Source organism: Ammodytes marinus (genome assembly GCF_949987685.1).
Source record: "Ammodytes marinus genome assembly, chromosome: 20".
In the NCBI taxonomy this organism is placed as follows: domain Eukaryota; kingdom Metazoa; phylum Chordata; class Actinopteri; order Uranoscopiformes; family Ammodytidae; genus Ammodytes; species Ammodytes marinus.
Window position 1 is genome coordinate 20,091,025 of NC_137224.1, and position 21,685 is coordinate 20,112,709.

The window sequence follows — 21,685 nt, forward strand, 5'->3', positions numbered from 1 at the left end:
ATGGCTTTGACACACATGACTGACAAAAGCCAAAAAAAATCAAATACATAACTGGCTTTGGTGACTAGTGAGTGATAGACCCATACACTTATAATCCATATCTCCCCCCCATGGAGCGGGCTCAGACAGATACAGCTTGGAAGACCATACATGGAGCTGCCTAATCCAAATGTTAAAATCAAATCAAATCTAATTTTATTTCTATAGCGCATTTCTCACAAGGAATGCAACACAATGTACTTAACAGACAGCAAGAGGAGCAATACAGTGAGTCACGTTAAAAAAACAAAACAATAAAACACATTACAGAGCAACACATAAGAAACATAAAAAGGCAAGATTGAAAAAAGTAGGTTTTAAGATTTTGCTTACTAGCTTTTCAGTGTCTGCCTTAGAGAGGAATGGTTGTACCTTAGCAATATTTCCTGTGTGAATGTGAATGTCCATGACTGGACGTACTTCTTAAAAATAATCTCTCTCTACTCAACCGTTTTGGAATCCTATTTAATTCTGTCATGTACCTGTCTACCCAGCTGTCCATTAGAATCAAATAATCTACTGTATATATATTTTGGGACATTGTTATGCTTTATGAGACAGTTTGGAGAGACAGAGGTGAAATGGGGCAAAGAAGGGAATGACATGCATAGAACAACCACGGGCTGGACTTGAGCCAGTGTTCTGCTGCTTCTGTGGAGCCTCTATGGGCGGCTGCTCTAACCACTACACCACTAACACCCCCCCCCCCCCCCCCCTCACCCACCCATTACTGTATATATCTTAATGCAGATCTGACTGGTAAAACTAAAAGCTAACATGAGTACAGGAATGAAGCATCAGGATCACACATTAGGATGGGCTGCTCTTATAGCTAGCTGGCTTGTGGTCGGCAGCATGAGCCAATGGGATTGTTATGTGTTCAATAGCGGCCCAGATGCTGTGTCTTCACAAAGATGATTTCATTTGGAAAAAGTCTGTTATTTCACAATGTAAGAAATATTGCCAAATAATTTAGAATTGGCACCATTCTCCAAGCGCATTTTAAATCCAGTTGAAAATGAGCAGCAGAGCTTTCTGTGTCCCCTGTGATTAACCTCACACATTGTCCATTTCTCCTTCTATTGCAGTATGGAAGAGACAGCCCAGGGTTAAAACATCTTCTGCTCCAGGTGAGGCTCGAACTCACAACCTCGGCATCACTCTGCAGGTTACTGTCTTATAAGTACCGCGCGCTGACCGATTGCGCCACTGGAGCCCTGGAACAATAGAGGTGGTTTGAAAAGGGAGTATAGTGCAGCTATGTTTCACAACCACAAGATGGTGCTAGCTGTTTCACACAGGTAAAGCTCTCTTATTCGGACGCACGCACGCACACACACACACACACGCACACACACACGCACACACACACGCACACACACACACACACACACACACACACACTAACCAAACAGAAACAGACAGAGCAGAAGAGGATGATATTATTTTCTCTGGAGTCTTCCTGGTTTGCACAAGGTTAAAGTGGTCAGTGAGTGTAGCAGCCGGGCCACCTACTAACACACAGTCAGACATAAAGAGTCTGAAAGATTTAATTAAATTGAGCTACACAAACAGAGGGAAAAGCAGCCACAGAACAGTAAGCCAAAGCCTCCACTCATCCTGTTGTTCACTGGTTAATGGGTTTACGGGTAAAGGAAAGGCATTTGGCGAGGGAGAGGGGGTTTTCCTGCTTAAGAGTTTCAGTGAAAGTTGTTGAACGGGAAATCCAGTGAGACATTTTTTGGAGTTGCACCTTTAAATCAAATGTACCAACAGAAACAAACCATCTCTTCCCGTTGACTTTGGACATTTTAAGGCTGCTGGGATCGTCAGGTGAAGCACAAAACTCCCAACCTCAGCACATTTCTGCTGTTTAATGGTGCCAGTAATAACAGCACTTTATCCAGAAGTGAGTAGCTCCCCACTAGTGCAGAAGCATTGGAATTGACCATTACTACCAGAAACAAGACAAAAAGTATTATAATAATGAAGGCTTGGATGACCAACAACACACAGTTTAAATCACAGTTTTCTATGGTGAGACAGGTCTGCTTCTGGAAGGCTCCTTGGCTTTGAAAGGAGCACCCAGTTACCACAGTATATGTAAGTTACATTTTTACTAGTGTGATGTCACACTAGTAAAATGTAGGGTTAGACAGTGAGACCATAAAACACTCTTTCTGCCTTTTATAAGGCTAGGATAGAAAGATTTCAATTTTTGCACATTTATATTACATAGGATCTCAGAGTTCAATGCACCTTCATATTCCCACCGGTGAAGTAGGTATTTAACAGCTTCCGACCATGCATTAACAGTTCAACAGTTACACTTTTACTCTTGTTTTTTTTTCAGTTGTTAAAAGGCTATAATGAGAAGATGCCACTATAGACATACAGGCCGGCAGTAGGTAATTTGCTTCAATAAGACTCCAATGCACAGTAGGAGAACATGTATTTTATTGCCCGCAGTTGCCACTACTAGTATGGAGGCTACGAAGGGAATTGACACTGACTAACATACAAAGAGGTTGACAAAATACTACTCCACATAAACAATGAATATTTAATGTGATATCCCTGCAGTACATCCTCTGTTTGTGAAGCTAACTCGACCCCGATACAACGACACAACAAGTACAGTCTCAGTACTCCTTGAGATTCACTGGATTAGATTAGATTGAGGGGTGTTGTTATTCCTGATATTCTAATAACAAATATTAACATGCAGTATGCAGCCTGGAACACTACATTAGTCTGAATAATACGGAATTTTGAAGACCAATTTTTCCTTTGTTCACTCAGTCAATCAAGGCTACAGGTAAAAAAATAAATTAAAAATCAACATAATCAATTCAATAATTTCTTTGTCTTGAAGGCACATTTAGAACTGAACACTTGTTGAGGCGAATAAGGGTCTTGAGTCTCGACTGGCGTTTTTATTGTTTCATACACGTCTCCCTCTCACCATTATCTGTCTCCAAAATTCAATTTGCTAAAATGACATTTAATGTGGAAAAAAAATGCTACTCAACTTGGGGAGAAAAAAATGGTAATTCTCTGTAGCCCGGGCCAAAGGAAAGTCATTGAAGAGGAACGGCGGCAGGACAGTTTAGGTATATAATAGGACATCTGCATGGGCCTTTTGTAGAGATGTAATGAGACCAGACCACCAATGAGGATCTGGTATGGATCTCAGCTGCTAATCATTCTGTGATTCTTTGAAACTACAGGCTCCCCTCTCTTGCCATAAAGCCATTAGTAAGAACATGAGCCTCTTCAATCTAAATCCCAGTCCAACCAGGCAAATTATGTTGTAGATGCAAGAACTGGATGGGGGGGGGGGGGTGCTCCCAAATGCTGTGCACACACAAATGTAAAACCCAGTCGAAACTATCCTTAGGGGCAGAATCTCCCTTTTGGATACTATCACTTGTCAAATAGAACTAGCTTGGCTGCCTAGTTTGCACTAAATGTTATCACGTATCCGCTCCAGTGTTAATTTCGTAGACTAAAACTATGACGAAAAATATTCGTCTACGAACCTATTTCACGGACGTAAACTAAATAAAAACTAAATAAAAAGGCAGATGTGATGACGAAGACTGAGACTAATTTAACTGACACTATAGTCTACGAATAGGAACTAGACGAAACTGTTAGGGCGGGACGAATGGAGAAGAGATCCAATCAGAACTACTCTTTTTGTGGGACAAGTTGGGAAGAAATCCAATCAGTGCAAAGCAGCGAATTCAACCCTGTGTCGGTGAAAATCGACGGGAGACCGCGCAGGTGTGAGCGGGTGGAGTGAGCCGCTGTGCTGAAAAACTCTGCGGTATGATGGACAAAAATGATAGTCAGGGATATCCTGCCCGTTAACGATGTCTAGGGGAACGGCTAAGTTCCGCGATCTGTTTGTAGTAGGCTCTGTCTCGAGTTTGAATACACAGAGCCATGTGAAACTGCCGCCTCCGTCCGTTAGTTTCTGTTTTTAAGTTACAATCAACTCCGACGCATGGACAGCGTTCAATTAAAACCTCTAATTGTAAGTGGCCCCCCACTTTTTTAAAATATTTTCTTTATTTTTATTTTTTTTATAAATAATGCTTGTGCATGCTCCCCGCAAAAAGAAAAAAGATTGTGGAATCCAGTTGGTTCATAGACAGATCATGAGATAATGGACCCCCGGGCACAGGCTCTTAAAGCCCCCCCTCCCCCCTATCCAGTCAGGTACACTGATTTTATGTGAGATTATTACTAATGAAATAGAATACATGTTTTGTATTACAACCATTAAATCTGTGTCTGTATTGCATATTCAAACCTTAATACCATTCAATGAAGAAAAACACTTAGTCGACGAAGTCTGCTGTAGATTTAGTCAAACTAAAATCTGCTTATATTTAGTAGACTAGACTAAGACTAAAATATTTTAGATGACTAGAATATCACACATAGAATGGTGTGATATTCAGACTAAGACTAAGACTAAATCAGAATTTGCTGCCAAAATTAACACTGATCCGCTTATGCAAACTGTAGTTTTGACTATTTGGAACGTGCATCTCCTACATTTCCCAGGTGGATGTGCAGCGCTGCCATACAAGACAGGTGGAAACATGTGGCTAAGAGAAGAAAAAAAAATCTGTGTGTTTTGGCAAATGAATGGGTGTGTTATTACTCAGTAGAAGACACGAGTAGTAGCAAAGCAGGAGCAGGAGCTGAGCACGTGTTTCAGTTGTCAAACACATCACGGCTTGTTCAATACATACTGATCCACTGAGGTTATAGGGGTGTGTTAGCATTGCTCTCTTCTACAATGCTTTTGACTTTTTGACCCTGTGTGATTCCTTAAAGGTCACATATTATGCTAAATGCACTTTTTAAATGTGTTCTAACATATCTATGGGTCCAAGGTGTGCCTATAGCCTGCCAAAATATTTTAAAAAATAACAATCTCTCCTTTTCTCACTCTCCCCCTTTCTGAAACCCCCACCCCTCCCCCCCAATATACTCCAGTCAGAATTCTCCCCTTTTCTGACCTCAAAAACTGGAAACCCAGAAGCTTCCACTGTGCAGCCCACACCCCTATTTCTTATTGGTCCACGGCCCTGAAAAAAACTTTCAGATAATGTATTGTACTATGCTGATGTTCAGCTAATCTCACAATGGCCTATTTTTTAAAAAGAGCTGCAGCTCCCCTCGTAAATATACAATCTTTGAGCTCCCCCCGCCCCCTGTCCGGAAGCGAAGCCAGATACGCCTCGCCCTCTGTCTGTCAGGGCCGTGGACCAATAAGAAATAGGGGTGTGGGCTGCACAGTGGAAGCTTCTGGCTTTCCAGTTTTTGAGGTCAGAAACGAGGAGAATTCTGACTGGAGTATATTGGGGGGAGGGGTGGGGGTTTCAGAAAGGGGGAGAGTGAGAAAAGGAGAGATTGTTATTTTTTTAAATATTTTGGCAGTCTCTAGGCACACCGTGGACCCAAGGATATGTTAGAACACATTTAAAAGGTGCATTTAGCATAATATGTGACCTTTAAAGTCGGGGAGGTCAAGTTATGAATTCAGATTTTGATTTTAACACTGAATCAGTTGTTTTTTTATTTTCTATATACAGTATAACAGGTGCAATTCCCCAATACAGGGAGAAGGTAGAGTAAGGTATAAATGTACATTATTAGTTTAATACTAAACCTAAAGATATGTGTACAATCTTCAGCTGTCCTACCTTTGGCAAACCAAAGGCTAATATCTCTAAAGTAAACTAAAAAAGACTTTTTAAAAGTGTTTAGTGCTTATGATCAAAAGTAGATACAGAAGCTAACACACTAACCTGATGGTAACATGTTCACTTTGATACCATTATTGTATATTATGTTTAAATATCTAGACCTGCTGCCCTAAATATACAGTTTACTTTGGTTAACTAATTCATATTGCCACACAGCTGCTGGTCAGTGTTATGGCCTCTCTGTGGGAGCCGGTGCATTCTTTTACGGTCACATAGAATAAACAAATCCCTGCAAATAGAAAACCGTCCACCAAAACAATCCATTACCACAGCCTCTGCAGTGATGATGCCCAATCGTTTTTTTTGCATACTACCAACAACAGGAGCACATAGGGACACTCACATGCAATTCTACAGTAATGCATAAATAAATTCACAACATGCAAACCTGCTCACGTATACTGTACATACACACTCACTTGACGGCCCTTTGCTTCAGTCCCAGGTTTTCGCAATTCTCCATACGGCTAAAGAAAAGACGCTGTGCAGATCAACATCGCTTCCAACATCCCCCATTTGACAATCCATGATCATGATCTCACTCTCTTTTTTTGATTCCTCTGGTTGGGTTTTTCATGAGAGGCAGATTAAGGGGGCTGTAATCCCTGTGCCCTACACAACACAAGGCATGGCCCGGCTGTCACAGGCCACAGAGGATCATACCCGTCTCTGATTGGACGGCGGTATGTCACTAGGGGACGACGTCATCGGCGACCAGCAGGAAGTGGCGTCCCCAGATGCCAAAAGTATTAATCAAGGAGAGAGTGGGAGTAACAAAATCTTCTTAAAAAAAAAAGTCATGCCCATTCATCCTTGGATTTATATCAGCCGGCAGCTATACATCCGTGAAAGATTCAGGATAAAATGGATTTCTGATCAGTCCAAGCTGACAAGAGAGAGCACTTGAGGATAACTGCTGCTCTCATTCACAGTGGTGTATGACCGACGTGACAATTGTAACGCCTTAAAGAAAAAATCCCAAGAAGTCTGGAGGTTATGTGTAGCCCAGTGTGCAGCAAGAACAGTGGCATAATTGGATATTTTTTACATAGGGTGACATTTCCTGAAGCACTGAGGCAAAATAAAGCATTCGCATCCCTTTGGCACTAGAGCAAGACTCCTTGGTCCTCCTGTCACTGCTCCCTGATTCTGGTGTTTGTGGTGGAGTCACTGTGGCATGTGAACTCACTGTGACTGCACGTCAACAAGCTTTAATAAATGAATGGATCTCTATGTAAACCAGTCCAAAAAACCTAATCCCAGAATTGGGAGCGTGTCTGTCTACCTTCCCACAGCCTGACGGTCCAACATTTCAAGTCATCTATCGATATAAAAGAGAAAAGTAAGTCTGTGTGTTTTGGTATCAATCCTATTCTAATCTCTCCCTGTCCCCTCACCCTGACCCTAACCTAACCACCCAGCTGTGATTCCTGAACCTAATCGCCATTTTCAGGGACATTGGGCTGTGGGACCATCAAGCTGTGGGAACATAGGGACTAATTTTGAGGGGAAAAAAGTATTAGAAATGTGGGACAAATGGGCTGTAGAAGCATAGTGATGGCCCCCCAGAATTAGTCTGATTAACCTTGGTTTATTTAAGCTGCTTTTGTGCATGCTTTGTTTGACCCTGCTAAATTTCCTTCCCAAACAGATACTTCTTTTTAGCAAGTAAATGGTAGATATTTGGGGGAAGGGTAATGCAATTTTCTTTTTCTCTCCTCCGAAGAAAGGCCTTGCAAAACAGACAATTACCAGTGCACTTCAGAGTTAATTAGTGGGGGACTCTTCAGCAGATTAAAGCTCAGACAGTCCAGGTAGGTTTGAACTTCATTATACTGGCATTGTCCAGCACTAAACGGCTTTTAAAAACCATCCCAACAGCCCCATTGGGTGCATTTTAACTTTTGGGTTTATGGTTTATGATGTTTTTTCAGGGCAGGGCTTTGGGAAGTTGTGGTCATTAGAACTGACTGAACGGTAGAAAAACTGCCTGTTCCAGGTGATATCTGAAGTATTTAAATTTGAAAGTCCACAGCAGAGATAGAGAGAGATTCCTATATACAAACATGCATATTTGATTTGTTTTTGTTACCTCTCTAAATTATGTTTTCAATAGTAATCTTTAGCTTACTTAGATAACTAATCTATAATCAAATGTATCATTGGGGAAAATATCACGTTTGTACAAAGCCAGGCTGGCCGTGTCCACATACATACATACATTCTTAATGCTTATATTATAAGCTGTTGGCTTTATCTTAATATGTATTGTACAGATGCCACAGTGTTATCAATCTTCTTATCTAACTCTAAGAACATTTTCAAGTTATTGAGTTCCCAAATGTCAAACTATTCAACTCGTGCATAAAAATCTTTTAATTTCAAGATGTTCCATCTCCCCGAAGGCAGAAAACCTGCACCGTGATGTATCTAAAAACTGCACTCTCAAGACAGACATATCTCCTGCTCATGTTGTCTGTGATGTTTCGTACAACAGGACATGAGAAGAAAAAATGATCTAGAGTTGTTGAGGAAAGCTTCTAGACATGGGCCTGTAGCTCACTCGCTGCTTTTCCAGGATATAATTTATATTCTTTCCCTTCAATTTGGATTCATTACTTCCGGCCGTTGAAGCGGCCGTACTTTACATCAGAAACTAGTTTAGTCATAGAGTAATAAATCTATCTGCTTCTGAATTTGGGGAGAAATGATGCGTCCATCTGTTCTATCGGTCCTACACATGACAATCCCACCTCTCCCAATTTTTCTCTCTCATCCTGTTCACATGTAACGTGCGGTATGAGTGGGTTCCCAAAAATAAACAGTGAGTTATGCTGCGTGCTTTTACCCTTCCACCTCCAACCATACCGGTATGTATGTGTGTATGTACCGGTATGTGCTGGGCTCTCATCTGTGCCAGATGTTTAAGTCATAACACAGTAGGTCCTTTCCTTTCTGTTATTCCTGCTGTAGTGTACTCCTGTGTCTGTGTGTGTGTGTGTGTGTGTGTGTGTGTGTGTGTGTGTATGCGTGTGTGTATGTGCGTGTGTGTGTGTGTGTGTGTGTGTGCGTACAACAAACTGCTAACAAACACTTAACAAATCATTAATAATCATTAATTAAGAGTTTACTAATGATCTATTAACAAGTTACAACGGATAGTTATTATAAAGTGTTACCAAAAAAATGACTGTTAGTGTGTTAGTGTGGTATCAATGACATGATACCACACTAACCCTAAATGCCAAAACCAAATGTTGTGGTTTAAAAGGGGTTTTAAGTAGTGTTGTTTTTGTCAACGACATGTATGACAAAATATCGTCGTCAACGAACCTTTATCACGTGACAGAAACGAGACGAGACTCAACGTAAATGGTGGTCATGTGACGAAGACTATAATCAAATATATAATGCTTTATTGTTGACTAATAAAAACGGGACTAAATGTGGTTTACAAAAACAAAAACTCTGATAAAATATCTCTTCATGTTTCTTGACAAAAACGAGAGGACACGAAATGTTATAATGCCCACTCGCGGCAATATGGAAGCTAACAAAGCATTATCCCCAAAATCAATAACACAATTCACGGAGAAAATGACTGCTGAACATTTACATTGCGGGCTGCAGCCTGAAGTTAGGCTAACTGTCAATATGCGGCCAAACGTACTCATGTCATCTTGACTGAATTCCTGTCGGACATTAACCATGACTCCTGTGTTCCCTGCTCTCCTGAGTCATGCAAAGTCATGTTGAAAAAGTATTCCATTGTTTTCTGAAGGAGTAGTAGCCCTGTGTGTGGACGTCTATCCATTAAAACTATGACGTAGGTCCTTAGCAACGGTCATTATACCCTTGACAGAGGTCTGTCTTGCTGGAAATAACAGACCTGTAGAATGCTGTGATTTACATAGGATTTTCAAAGTGCCATGTAATAAGTTCTGTCAACAAATTCCACTGTATGCAGTCTGTGCTTCCAATCGCATGGTTCAAACCATTTGTGTTAAATCTTGTAATACAAAATCTGACTTCAGTTTACAAGCAATACAAGTCATACACAAACATTTTATTTGCACTTTGTAATTATGTTATTGTAGCTCTAGCATTCAAGAACCTTGTTTCTCTTAATTAAACTTGAATGTAATGTACATTTTTTCTGGCATTGTCATTTGAAGCTATTTTATTTAGGCCTATTTATTTTATATAAACGTATGTCATTAGACAGGAGATTTTGAAACACAAAGAGAAGCTGTCTGAGTTCCACCAGACTGCTGTTCAGGTTGAGGAATCCGGCATTCTTACATGTTTGGTAGCTCAAATAAATATGATGTAAATTAAATCAGAGCGTCTTCCGTGTCTGGAATTGCATGTATTCTTGAGTCTATAAGGTAAAAATAATATAATAAGCTAAGATAACCTTGTTTGACTTGTGAAATGGGGGACTTGAAGAACATTTTGATTTTGTCTGTACTATACTAGGTAATTGTACTATATTAACTAGGTATAATTGCATTACTAAAAAGACTAAAATACAAATGTCATTGACTAAGACTAGACTTAAATGTCATCAGCTTTTGTTGACTAAGACTAGACAAAAACAGTCCCAGATAATTCTGACTAAGAGAAGACTAAAATGCTCAAGACTTTTAGTCAACTGAAACTTGACTAGACTAAAAAGAGTTTAAACGTGACTAAGACTAATAAAAACTAAAATGACAATTTGACACAAAGACTAGACTAAAACTAAACTTAAAACAGGCCGCCAAAAACAACACTAGTTTTAAGCATTCTCCAAAAACCCACTGACACACTCTGGAGGGTCTCAATGAGTCAAAGAAGCCATCTGTCTAAACACTGCTTTGGATTGTCTCGTGATGTCTGCCTTTCATCTCGTCACCACAGATTACACGAGAGAGAGAGAGAGAGAGAGTATGTTGTGCCAGCCACTGTGCTGCTGCTGCTGCTGCTGCACCATTGGCTCCAAGCCACTTTAGTATAAACTCCAGCACAAAACCACACACACAGGAAGCAGCTACTTGACGCTACTGTATACGTCCTGGTGTGTCACACATGATACACCGGTAAAATTGATACAAAATTTAGTCAAAGTTATTTATAGCTTCGTAAAAGCTGGTATCTTTCTCAATTCTTTATTGTCTTACAATCTAGACCATATGTTCCCACATAACCCTTTTACGTCCTTCCACAGCAAGGCTTCTGAAGCCTTTAACCCATACCCACTTCCTGATGACAATTGTTTTATTCTCATTTGTGTTACTGAAGGCGATGAACATTTGATTTTGTCAGAACTTTAGAATGCCTCGAGTTGTCAGAAACCAGTTTTTTTCGCCCTGTTCTGTAGAGGGAGGCAGTCCAGCAAATTCAAACACAATCTGGTCTTTTCATTGGTCGAATAATTTATCTACGATAAATATAAATGCTATGGTTTATCGATGTTTAAATGCTACTACGTCTGCAAAAACAGTGAGTGATCCTACAAGAATGACTGCTGCCCGCTATTAGGTGCTTATGTGTTCTGTGCGCGTATAACTTTTAGGTAGAGTTTAAAATCTCACCCATGTGGGCACTTGTGCAATCATAAGTAACAACTCTTCAAAAACTATGCAATGATCTGAAATTCCCCAAGTTGTGGTTGCTAGCTTTCGTATCGCTAGGAAATGCACAAAGATAAGATTTGCTGATTGTTTAAAGCTGCAGTTTGTAAGTTTGGTGTAAGTGCAACAGAGATATCAAGAGAGATTGCGAACAACAACAGCACAACTCTCGCTCCTGTAGCTCATAGTCGTTCATGTGCCTGTATTTTTTCAGTTGTAAATACGAAGACCGATAGAACTCTATGTCCGATTTGGAGACACACTATTGTTTTTTTCTAGGCTGTCTTGGTGGCTTAAGCAGTCTTTGACAAAGGAGTAATTGAAAGTGTGGGGGTCAATGCAGGCGTGCACATGAAGTTTGTTGTCCGCCACAATTTTCGAACTGCTCAAGAACGCTTGCATAACTGAGGATGTAGGGACGGCCCCTCGACCTATCAGCGTGGCCCACCAGAGCCAGGCCCTGATTGTTCAAAGGGAACGGGAGAGATCCAAATTTCAGACTGCTACATACAGAGGCATGGGGGTAATTTACTATCACACCACTTCTCTAACTGATAGCTGAATGGGATGGGTATTATGCCATTTTTACCAACAAAAAAATAAAAGATAACCAACAACAGCTTTAAATGCAGCAACCTGTGTTCAACCTGCCTCACTATGGGGCTCTACTGTTGGTAGGAAAGGCCTCACATTCTTTACAGTGCCCAAGTACCTTGCATCCCCTATCATCACACTCACTTCTGCCTGTTGCAGCTTGGTAGACACGAGAGTCGCGATCATGGCACCACCATGGTGTATTGTCATTCACATCCCAGCCCATGCACTATTTTTTTTATTTCAAGAAGCCCTTGGTCCTAGTATCAGAACGTATAGGGAATGTGTCACTAAAAGAGCGCCATATTGGCTGTGTTTTACTTATCCAGGTTACAATGACAAAAATGTGCTGCTGAGTTTGCTCATGAAGCCATACGCTGGTCTAACATACGGGTCGGGTCCCTCTGCAACACTTGCCATTGAATAATGGAATCGTGTAGATTAAATATTTACTCCGTTGGCAGCCAATCCCACATACAATCTAAATGAATTGTTCTGTGAATAAGCACAAACAGTAAAATCAACATTTGATGTCTGAGAAAAGTCAATGCATTATTCAGTGAATTAGTCTGGTTCAAAACACAGTATTTTAAACAGACAGCAGGTGACATGTTAGTTATAGGAAAGCACGGTGAGCACTCGCACCAAAGATTTCCCATTCATACCTTGACAATAAATAAGTAAAATCGAAATAAATCTTCCGCCATGAGTCTCTGTTACTTGACGATTTTCAAGCAAAGATGTCAAAAATTCAACTTTGCAAATGTGAATGTTGCTGCTTTGCCGTGTGCTACATAATAATTAGGCATAAGTTGTTGATTGGACTTAACACAACCTAAAAGCCCAAAAAATGTACAGCGACCTGAAAATGAAACTTAAATACTTAAGAAATAATTTTGTTTCCTTTCTCAGTGTATTCAAAGGCAGACCCTGCTGCACCTGACTTAACACATTTATAAATGTGTGGGTGTGAAGCTGTGTCAAGTCGAGAAAAAAAGGTGATGTGATCTTTGCAGGGTTGGATATCAAATTCAACCACAATAGCTGTTGACAGTCAACAAGTAATAGGTATATATGGCTGGAGATGTTCCACCAGTGTTAACAATAAAGATGTGGCTTAGGGCCTCTTGTCTGAAGATGACCTGGTATCTATCAAGGCAGAGAGAAGAAGAAAGAATACAAAATAAAACGTAACAGATGGAGAGATGAAAGAGCAGAGGCAGGACTATTGTTGGGAGAAGATAAAAGGAGCAGTGAAGCAGAGATGGACGAGGGAGGGAGATTAATGCAACTCCAAAATGTCATTCTCCTTCTACATGTGTTTTGGTCTTCACCAGCTCCACAAGAAAATAACTATCCGCTAAATGCTGCATTGTGTACACCAGCTAGAATCTGCTAGCTGTTTAAGGTCTTTGGTCAAAAGCTGCCTGGTGATGAGAGCCGTGAGACTGAATCGAAACGGTAGCTTTAAGTTACGCTAAGTCAAAACCAAACAATGAGCTGAAAGACGGTAAAGCCGTACTACGAGGGACCACTTTCACATTACACCCAGTCATTTTATAAGTTGCTAATTTAATAATATTGACTATAGCAGCTTTAGCTTTTTCTGGTCCGCCTCAATAAAAAATATTCCCTGGTTCATTATACAGGTTCTACAGTGTTAGTAATGATTTTTGTAAAAATCAAAGATAAATGGTTCCAGGCATTGTCAGATTAAATAGAGAAAACAGCAGCTGCTGCAGGCAATACATCAGGAACGATTTAATGGAGAAAGAAAAAAACTCCCAAAAGAAAAGCCAGCATTGCCATTCATCACTCCAAATATTCCAACACCTGATGGCTCTTTCGACCGCCAAAAATGCCGCTGGATAGAGAATAATGGTTCCTCATCTCCTGTGCCAGGTGTACGGCTTGAGAGAAATCAAGCCTAGTTTTTTTCTCAGCAGAGACAATGTCTGGTTCCCCGCCTGCCAGTCAAGTTGCTTCTAAAGCGTAAGCTTGTGCTGCTAGAGACTGGGGGGATGATGTGAGGGAGGATGGGGAGATGAAAGAAGACAAACTGGGATCAAACAACAGAGTGTAGAAGATATGAAATGCAGCATCTGACATAAATCTGGTAAAATCTGCCAATTATTCATGAAATTAACTTATAACAGGCACATACGCATTGAGCAGCTCCAATACAGCCTCCTGGATGTGTGTTCTAAAATTACAGAAATATATGGGTAATGTGAGGTTCATTCTTGCTTTTTATATTGTCATTTCATGGGCTTCCTATTCTGTGATTTGTCCCTATTTTCTTTACCTTTATCCCATCCGCTGTCTCTACTCTAACAAAACAAAGAAAGGCTTCACCTAGCATGACATAATCACCTATGCTGACACAGCTCTCAGGGATACAAAAGAGTAGGAGCAGGTTCATACACGCATGCTATTTTTTGCTTTCCAAGAAAATTAATTCTTTCTTTTCTCCCGTTCCGTTTCCTCAACTGGGCGTCGCCCTGAATAAGAATGAATGAAACTGGGATATAAGAGATTCAAAATGTTCTTTCCTCTCGAGAGCCTCCCCATGTGCTTTAAGTCAATGCAGCCAAAGCTCTCCTAAGTTTCCCCATGCCCCGAGGAGATACGCTAAGGCCTTATAGATTACATTAGACATAACATAACGACACTAGAGAGCTCCGTTTTGTGTAATATGGCATGTTTAATGGACCTGACAGAGTAGGTTTAAGGTAAACTTCTACATCTGGGAGTTGGCACTCATTCAATACTCAAACAGGAAGCTGCAAGAGACGCACCAGTGCTCCACAATGAATAGTGCATCGCTGCTGCTGCAAATCCATGTTCAACCTTCTAAACCGGCTGCTCTGCCAACATCTATGAGCCTACTTCAGAACATCCATGAAGAACACTGAAAAGGAAGCCGGACTCCAGAACAGGGCAAACTCAGCTCAGAATTATGAGCTTTATCTAATTAAGGTCAAATCTTTTCAAAGTCTTTATGAGTCCTACCAGTGTTAACTGAAGTCTAACATGGACATCAGATCAAAAGCGCACAGTATATTAACAATAATTTATTTGACATTTTGCATTATTTGACAACACTGCAGAATGGATAACAGAAGTGGAGTTGATGGTCCACATGTTGACCACATATGTAGAACCAAAGAACATTGTATCCCAGTGAGTCATAGGGAAACAATTTTCTAGAACGTGTGTTAATAAAGTAATATCAAAATGTTTGCAACAATAAAACATTATTTTGTAATTTTACATATTAGAAGGCTGGAAAAAATATCAAATGAAAAACAAATAAGAGACATTAAGGATTTGAGATACTGTTTGAGACAGTTGTGCAATAAAGCAATGATAAACATTTTTTTTTAAAATACCTTACACCTAAGGTAGCTTCCTGAGTCACTAGCTTAGTGTAATAACCAGATCAACCAGACATATTATAATCATTGTGAATAAGGTTAAAGATCATGCAGCCAATTCTCCTGACATAGTGTGAGTCTAAATTTAATCTGTATAAGTCTTATAATCGCATCATCAAGAACTGAGTCTGACTATGTATTTTATGGGTTATTGTCTTAACCTTGGTAAATGGAAATGGTAAATTTACTTGACTTATATGGCGCTTTTTAGCCGATTTTCTCAGCCCCAAAGCACTTCACATTTCTTACCACATTCACCCATTCATACACACACTCATACACCGATGGCAACCTCATATTACAACCTTGTGATATGAGTCAGTAAACTGGCTGAAAGATCACAATAATTCCATCATCACATTGACATGGTGTAGTAAAGAGTAACAGACTTGGAAAGAGTGACAGAGTGACGAGTTGACAGGCTGGCATGAGGAACAAAGAGATCAGGACAGCTGACCCTTATATGAAGCTGCTTTGTGTTAGCTGCATGGTGACAGGAAGGTCACCGTCACAATAAGTGTCTGCTCAAGTATGGCCTGGCCCTGGAGTGATGAATAGGTCTCCTCAGCAGCCATCCATCCCTCCTTCCTGCCATACAGCCAAGGCAGGCAGAAGAAGACTCATGCTGAGATCTCCAATACAACAGCTTCCTCTGTTGGCTGGCCTTGTATGAAAACGTAATGGTAATTGCCCACAGATGCCACATTAGGCTAGGGTAGGGTAGGGTGGCGGGGGGGCGGGGGGGAGAACTGGCTCTGAAAAGAATATTTAGACGAAAAAATGGAGGTCATAATTGCGGTTTTCAAAGAAACAGAGAGGAGTTATTCAGGATCTTCTTCACAAGAGAAAGTCTGGAGTCTCTCAGGACAACTCTGGCCGGGGGGACCGCATTGTCATCAAATAGACGTTTAGAAGAAGTGCCTATGTGCCACATAATGGATGGATTGAAATTCCATTTTTAAAAACAGATTGCTATTCATTCAGGGTTTTTTTTGTCTCAAGTTTGGGAAAAAGACGACGGGTTCCTGTTGAAGAATGGAACGGACAAAGATTCTGCATTGGATAAGCTTGGCGTTTTTTAATTTTAATTATTGTCAACAAAGACCATGAAAACGATACTAAGTTGCAACTTTCGTACTTCCCCACCTGTCACTGGCATTTCCTTTTTGCAAACGTTACTCAGAGGGGACATTTTTCGTTAACTGCAGTGTCTGTTTTAATGGAAATGAAGTAAAATGTCACATAATACAAGAACGTGGTAGCCCGGTGAGACTAGCGTGATCTAGCGAACGTCACGTTTGTTTCTCTCCTATAGATCAGTCTGGACTTTCTCCAATATATGTGGGGCTGAGCCATTCGAAAAGTGACCGGGCCAATCAGCATACTGCTTTTCCGTCAGTTGGTGGAAGGCAGCCCCTGAATGGTTCATGTAGGAGCCAATCTGACCTCCAGTCAGTCCGGACTCCCCCCACTTTACGTCCGTTCATGGAAGGCAGCCTCTGATTGGTTCATGTAGTCAGTGACATGGATTCAACATGGATCATAGAATGTGAAGGTTGGGAGATAATGCTGGTCTCAGGGGGCTTGATTGACAACTACATGGACCATTCAGGGGCTGCTTTCCACTAAGGGACAAACTTTAGGCCTGAACGCTGGCCCTGACTGGCTCGGCCATTTATTTTACCAAGCTCCTCCTCACAGAGATTTGATAAAGGCCTGACTGATCTGCCAGAGAGAACGAATGTGAAGCTCAAAAGATCTGGCGGATCTGCCCAGGCTAGCAAGGTGGTTTATTTAAGTCAGGCTTCATCTAGGCATGCAATTTATTAGGATTGATAATGCTGTTCAGCCAGTAATTGTTACAATAGAATATTTAATGGTTTTCATAATATACTTCTGGTATAAGGTGGCACCTTCAGATGCAGATTTCTCAGCCAGGAGACTTGTGGTCCATGCCGCTTTGACCCAGCAGATGGAAACCTAGTTTGTTCATTTGATCCATAATACGGATGTTTTAAAAGTAACTGCACGACAGTACATTTGCTCCATTATTTTCAACCCCCATCATCCACTTAATAATCCGCCCATGACCTCTCAGTGACCTCACTTGCACTGTACTGTTCTGTACTGTACTGTCACTGATCCCTCAATACAACCCTTGTTAATCTGTTGCACAGTAATCTGATGTACAGTACGTTTTTTATTCGTGGGCATTACAATCCCAAAAACATCCCGTCATTATTCTGTCTCTATGGCTAGGATGGAAAAGGAAGATGAAACCAACCAACACATTTCCACACAAAAGTCAGATAGTCACCAAAGTCATTAGGATTCATTCCAGTAGGTAAAGTAGACCAAAGTCTTGGGCCGATATTGCTATCACTGAAGCCACAACACTAGCTGGGCTTAAAACATGATGTGCCTTTGTAGCTGAATGGCTACAGTGTAAGCCACATGATCATTTTATTATTCAGACCGAATAAGCCGTTTGGAGACCTTTGGATATGCATTTTTTTCCCACATCTGATATCAATATAACTGATCAACACCAAACAACTAAAGACAGAAAAAAAGGTTAAGCACCAATGCTTTGGATATGAGTATATACTGTATGTATATCTTCAAACAGAAGCTACTTTAGTCCATACTCTATTTATATTCATATGTCTCGACAGGCCTATCCATGATGACAGGACTACTTCAGTGACAAGTAGTGGCGTAAAACACAAGAAAGATAAACAGTGCAGCTTGTGAGCACCAGAGAAGAACCATGCATGGGTAAACTGCCATGAAAGATGCATCATAAAAATGCTGGAGGGCTCCTGTAGAAAAAACAAACTAGGTTTCCACCCTAAACGTGCATTACACTTATGAGAAAGAGTGGCCCACAAATAAAGCTCATTTTCAGACCTGTTCAAACACGCTTTCCCCGAGCACGCTCAGTGCGCCACAGGAAGGAGACAAAAGAACACACCTCTGAAATGCCACCGTGCACACAGACACCTACTATATTTACACTTGCATGTATTTGTACTTGTGCTTCCTGTTTAGAGCTCTCTATGAGTGTCTGTCATCTGTGTGTGTGTGTGTGTGTGTGTGTGTGTGTGTGTGTGTGTGTGTGTGTGTGTGTGTGTGTGTGTGTGTGTGTGTGTGTGTGTGTGTGTCAGATGCAGTTGCAATTTTGAGCACCAAAGAAGCCCTCAATAAAATGCCTAAGTTCTCCAGCTACAGACAGTACATCAGTGATGGAGGAAGTATTCAGATCCTTTACTTTGATAAAAGTACTAACATCACACTGTGAAAATACTCCACTTAAAGTAAACGTAGTAGTATAAGTATTATAAGCTAAATGTTGTAAAAGGGTATCTCTAAAAGCTGTAAGCAGTTTAAATTCATTTGAAGGATCAGGTTGATGAGATACATTGCTGGAAAATGAACTAAAGTCACTAAAAAGTGAGTTAACCAGTTGAAGAATGCAGTCCTGAGTCCATATTAAATCCTCATTTTACTGTAATTAACTCAACACGGAGTCCCCATGTTCTGCTGCAGGTTCAAACCCTGGCTGCTGATCTTGTCTGCCTCAGTAGAAACTGTGAGCGGCTGTTCCAGGTGTGTGTGTGTGTGTGTGTGTGTGTGTGTGTGTGTGTGTGTGTGTGTGTGTGTGTGTGTGTGTGTGTGTGAATAGTCCTGCCATCTGGCCCGAACGTCTGCTTCCAGTATCTTTCCGAAACAGGAAGGCAAAAAAAAACAAATCCTTGGTGACACGGGGTCAGTAGTTTAATTGTCTGTGTGGGATTTCTGAGCAGCCAGCCAGTGACCACAGATTCACCCCTTCATTCAATCTCTCCCCAGCAGCACCGGAGCACCAAGCTCTCTCAAGCCGATTTATCATCACGCTTGAAATAAGATGTCTGGGTGTGTGTGTGCATCATGTGCACATACATACAGTATATAGCTTTGACCTGATTTACCCCTATTTTGAGTGTCATTATGAAGGTAATTTTGCCAGTGGTAATTACATGTATTGTATTACATGGTATGTAATGCCTACGAATTATCAATTGAATTGTATCAATGTATTGCAAATACACTAAGAGATTTTGATTTATTTAGATGAGCTATTAATATTATTTATCTCTTTCTTTCTCTCTCTCTCTCTCTCTCTCTCTCTCTCTCTCTCTCTCTCTCTCTCTCTCTCTCTCTCTCTCTCTCTCTCTCTCTCTCACACACACACACACACACACACACACACCTACATCTGCCAACAGTGGACTATCAGTCTATATTAACAAAGTGGGGACCTCTATGTCTGGTCATTTTAAAAATACGCAATTCAGTTGTATCAATGCAAATACACAGAGAAAAAAAAATATTAATGAACAATCTCTCTCTCTCTCAAACTCTCACACACACGCACACGCACACACTTAGTAGGCTATTAATGAAGCTCCCTATACCCTGGCCTTCCATAGTAGATCAATTAAACAGTAAGATGTTCAATCTAGGGCTAGCCTCTAGTAGGAAAAAAAACAGTATGCACAAACACACACGCACACACACACACACACACACACACACACACACACACACACACACACAGCATTGGACTCCAGCCGTAACAATCTACCCAGAGGCTTCACAAGAACATTGCCTTTGATTTGAAGGCTCAAATGTCAAGATGTGTAAAACTCTCTCTGCGAGTGCACCACATGATGCATTCTATTACACACTAGTCTCATCCATTGGTCTTCCCCCGTGAGACCCCACCCAGGGACCCCTGAGTGTAGTCCACTACATAGCTTTCCTGCAGCAACGTTTGAGAAGCCGAAACGTGCTGACGGAGAAAACTGACAGCTCCGTGCTGCTCCCGCCCTGCAAACAGCGAGGTGTGCGCGGACTGACACACCGGGATGAGGAGCGAATGGGCTCGGTATGTCACACTGTGTTTTCCCGCTTACCTTTGAAACTGAGCCCGGAACCGGCTCCTACTGGCTCTCCCACCGGTGAGATGCTACCGCCGGTCACTTCATAAGTTATCCCTGCTTTCCGTCACGTCACGGGGGGGAAGAGTAGCCTCTAGTTTCACTATCAAGCGCGAGCTCCAGGTGTTAGCGAGGGAGGGAGGAAGGAAGGGCAGCCGTGTATAAAGTCAAAACCGCTCTCTTCCATACACAGCACACCGGCGGCTCTTCTGCAGCTGTCCACCCCCACACCCAGGTTCTGAGTTTCGGTGTGACTTTGGAGGGTCTGCCGGTCCGCCCACGCCGCTGCGGCTGCTGCTGCTGCCTTCACCACCGCTGGATGACAGGACACTGAACGACCGACCAAGCACCAAGGACCAACTCCTGCTCCGCCGGCCAACCTCAAGGCGCCGTCTACAGGTGATACCGAGGTACTGCATGTATCAGGAACGAAAATTGAATATTAAAGGTGCAGTGTCACCGGTCAGTGTGTATTGGCGTTTTTCAGAACAGACTTGGTTAAAAAGAAATGGAGCATAATAATAATAAAATATGTTTTTATAACCTTAGAATGAGCGTGTATATCGCCATGATTCTACAGTAGCACAAAACAGACAACACGCCTTTTTATCCATAGTGGGTGTCCGCCGTCAAAGCACCAGTTGATAGACGAAGAAGAAGTAGGCTACTATAGAAAAAATAACTCAATAGTGTGTCACTTGATATTAGGACTTGACAGTGGCGGCTGATGCCATAGAAAAAATAACTCAATAGTGTGTCACTTGATATTAGGACTTGACAGTGGCGGCTGATGCCATGTTTAGTAGCTATAGCTCCTTGTCCTTAAAGCTATAGTGCGTAACTTTTTCATACAAATGAATGACGGTTACGTTCAAGCCATTGCCAAATGAGTCGACACAAAGTTGTTAAAGCCTATCAGCTCCACAAAACTCTTTGTGTATTTCTCAGTTTCTCAGGCAGAGTTTACAAACTTGTGTCGCCCATTACGTGCAGGAGCTCAAGATGCGCCCACAAACAGTTTCAGTTGTTTAATCTACTGCTAAGAAAAAAAGACTTAGGCTATCAGAAGGTCTAAAATCACAGTTGGGGTTCAGCTTTTTCTCTCATTCCAATATTCCCAGTGACTAAGTGCCATTGATTGTCATGCTGAACAGATGAGTATGAGGCACAGGTGGAAGTTATAGGTGCTTTCCAGTCAGACGCCTGAGGACTTGAGCTGCTGCACACAT

The 21,685-nt window shown here is 41.4% G+C and overlaps 1 protein-coding gene across 1 annotated transcript in view; it reads right to left on the reverse strand.

Annotated features, from left to right (window-relative positions):
• rhbdf1b (rhomboid 5 homolog 1b) overlaps positions 1-20,791 on the reverse strand; it is a 37,524-nt gene extending 16,733 nt beyond the window's left edge. The window contains exon 1 of the mRNA XM_080048947.1: positions 20,433-20,791. The gene's annotated coding sequence lies outside the window, so the exon portion shown is untranslated. The remainder of the gene's footprint in view (positions 1-20,432) is intronic.
• Between the last annotated feature and the right edge of the window lie 894 nt (positions 20,792-21,685).